The sequence below is a fragment of the Chinchilla lanigera genome, unplaced genomic scaffold (genome assembly GCF_000276665.1).
Source record: "Chinchilla lanigera isolate Chin_1 unplaced genomic scaffold, ChiLan1.0 scaffold00035, whole genome shotgun sequence".
NCBI lineage: Eukaryota > Metazoa > Chordata > Mammalia > Rodentia > Chinchillidae > Chinchilla > Chinchilla lanigera.
In genome coordinates, this window is record NW_004955436.1 from 13,142,499 (window position 1) to 13,146,281 (window position 3,783).

Sequence of the window (3,783 nt, forward strand, 5' to 3'; positions counted from 1 at the left end):
TTGTTGAAACAGAAGATAAGAAAAAAAGAAATTTTAATTCACAGTAAATATTTCATGAGATATATGAAGCTACTGGCACATCAAATGCAGTAAAGCATTCAAAAAGAATGGTCAAAAAACCAGTATGCCTAAAGCACAGCATATGGATAAGAAAGCCAAAATCAAAATATTGGCCCTTGAACTACTCAATATGGCCTGGTTAGTACAGTAGCCATCAGCAACATGTGGTTATTGGGCACGTGAAAGATGTCTAGTCTGAATTGAGGTATGGTGCATGTACAAAATAGACGATTACAAAGATTTTGTACAAAGAAAGATGTTGAGTAAGTTTGTAGACTAGCTGCATATTGAAATTATCAGTGTTTGACATATTGGGTTAAATAAAATATATGATTCAAATTAACTTCTCTTTTTTATCTTTTTGAATTTGGCCACTAGAAAGAGGTTTAAATTATCTCCATGGATCATATTTCCATAGGGAAATAGTGCTGTATAGAAAATAACAATGAACTGTAAGTCCTGATTCTAGCCCACCAGAGCTTCAAATTTAGGACTCTAGCCCTCAAATTCATAAGCAACTAAGTAAAAATATATGCGTTATGATAAAAGTGAAATGATAGTTACTTAGAAATTATGTATAAAATCACATGTAAGACTCATATTAATCTCGCATTCTTCTCATTTCATATATATGGAAACCATCTTAGAGAATCAAAGCGACTTGCATGAGATTATATAGCTTATAAAAAACCTTTTTGCTATACTTCAGACTCAAATCATATGAATTTAAAGCCCACATTTTTTTCTTTGCATGGAAATAGAATTTAGGACAGACAAGAGGGAACATCAAAAGGGAGTACAATTGAATAAACACTAAGAAGACAGCATTTAGAGTTTATCCTGTAAATCAATGGTTCTTAATCTTTAGATCATAATCTCTTGAAAATACACTAAAATCTATGCATCCACTTGTCAATGAAATGCTCATCAGCACACGTTCACTATATTTAGCATACTATTCTTGGGGTTCCCAAGCCCCTGACCCCAGTTATAGGACACGAATACAGTTCCCCCAAACAAGCTAGAGTTGGTTGAAGTGGTTTAACACAAGATTTACTTCTAGCTCAGGTACTGCAGTTACAAAACTGGCTAACGATCGTAGGCAGCTGTCCTCAATGACTCAGTGACTTGGGAATGCAACCTACTTTGATTTCATGGCTCCATCTTTTCAGCAAGAAATTTTTTTCTATGCTTTATCCTAAAAGGACACGTTGCTAGAACAGGTTATCAAAGCCAGGAGCAGGTCAGATACCCCCACCTAGTGGCCAGGGAACGTAGGGGGCGAGCGGAATGTTGGCGTGGGATGGGGTGGGGTTTCCTCCTGCTGCAGGATGCTTTGGTGAATGGAAGGTCACGCTGCGTTCCAGACCATCTCTCAGGATTTGCTTAAGGCAAGACGCCTTAGTCACACGAGAGCTCGCTTCACTGAAGTAGCAATAGTTTCAGGATGGTGACTGGAGTATGTGAGATCAGAGAGTGCTGACTATCCTGGTGTGTTCTTTTTTTACTTTATTTTATTTTATGAGTACATGTTTGTTATTCATGTAGTGTACAATCCTCTGGGGGAGTGGTTACACCTACATACCACAGCTTGGTTTTTCTTTTATCCTCGTCCGCTTCTCCTCTACTTCCCCTCTGATTCCCAATCCCCTTTTTCAGACTTGTTCATACTGTCTTAGCACGCCTTATGGCTTGTGATGTTTACATCGGTTAGGGTTATCAGGCTCCTGTACATGGCATGTCTTTATTCCTCTCGTTGCCCTTTCCCCTGTCCCTTACCATGGTCTGTCTTTAGTGGTTCCAAAATAAAGCCTGGAGCTTCAGCGAAGTCACACGTATTCCCTGGCACAGGGAGGGACAAAAGAAAAGAGGAATTTCCACCAAACTGCTTCAGCTCCACAAAGGAAGAGGAGATGGGTAACAGGTGAGAAATAAGCCTTTCTGTCACAGGAAGCAATTTTGAAAATGAAATCTAAGAAGAGAAAACCAGCTCAAAGCGGCTTCTTTACAAATCCACAGGACAGTGAACTGAGCAAAAGAGGTGGGAAAAAAATAACCAGTTTTCTCAATGACCTCTCCGCCACTTTCTTCTTCAACCTTTTCTTCAGTACTTTTCATTTTTCAGTCAATAAGTCACAGAGCTGGCGCTGGTCATCCTTGATGTCTGAGCTTTCACTTTCTTCCTTAGGAAAATCTCTCTCTAATACTGGCAATTCTGTTTTATTTTTCTATTTACCTTAGTTTCCTTCCTTTCTCTGATTATATTTATCAGAATGTGTTACAAATGTATATTTGGTTATTTGTGCTTTATCTGTTTCTGTCAATGACATATATACTCCATTAGGATTCAGTCAATAAAGATCTAGAAATACATTTTAAAAGACTAATATTTTTCTAAAAAATGAGAAATTAGTAGAGTTGAGCCAATGACAAGTTTGTTTTCATTACAATTAATTCTATCATTGTCTGTTAATCATTTTTAGAGAGACTTCAGAAGTATTTACTCTCTTGCCTTCTTACAAGGGAGGCACTAAATCCTGGACATTTCAAGCTGCATGACCCAGACTGTTGGGTGGGGTCTGGAGATTTGGGGCCAGGTCCTTCAGCTACAGGACTCTTACCTTTACTTACTATATAGTCCTTCTTCAACACAACCAGCAGTGGTGGAAAGCATGCCGGCCAAACCTTAGGAACCTTGGCAATCCAGATTCTAAGCTCTGGCTCTGCCACTCACAGCTGTGGGTCTTTAGACAAGTCAGTTATCCTTAGGACCCTGGTGTGAAATGACAGGACTCAATAGGTGGCCTCCAAATTCCACTCCTTTATAAAAGTTCGAGTACAAGCTATGTGTGAGTAGCATACTGTTGCAGTGAGGATTTGCAAGGCAAACAGTATAGGACACATAATTTATAAGATTATTTATAACAGTCACCCAAAGAATCAAGTACAAAAAGTGCAGGACGTCTGTCCACACAGTAAGGACACAAAGAATCCAGCTGAGGGCCTGGATCCCACAGCAATGCCCTGCACAAGTCCAGCTGAAAACCTAAAGCCCATAACAATGCCTCCCATGAATCCAACTGGAGGCCTAGAGCCCATGACAATGTCTCATGTAAGTCTGTTTTGACAGATCTGTGCTGGGAAGTCCTGAAGGTCAGTGGTGGAAGCTAGAAAGTCTGAGCCAGTGGGATGAAGGATCTGTCAGTCAAATTCTTCTCTCAGATATGAATACTGTACACAAGCTTACAAATGCCACACTGTATTTATTATCCAAAGATAATAGATTAGGGAGCAGATGATCAAGTTTAGCTGAGTGAGCTGCCTCACTTTGCATGAATCTCCCTTGCAAAATTTGAGAAGAAATAGCTGTAATAGATAGAGGTGAACGCCAAGGGCTGGGGAATAGCTCAGTATTTGCTTGGCATGTGCCAAGCTCTGGGTTTAAGACCCAACACAGAAGGAAGGAAGGAAGGAAGGAAAGAAGGAAGAAAGGAAGGAAGGAAGGAAGAAGAAGAAGAAGAAGAAGGGAAAGGAAGAGAAGGTGAAGGGGGAGGGTGGAGGGAAAGGAAAGGAAAGAAAGGAAGACAAGGAGGGGGAGGGGAGAGGTTAGTGCCAAGGACCAAAGCAACCAGTGATGTGGCAGGCAGACAATACAAGTCGCCTGTTGTTGGCAGAGGGGCAGGGCCATGTGGTGGGTGCCCATTACTTAAGCTCTATAGTAAC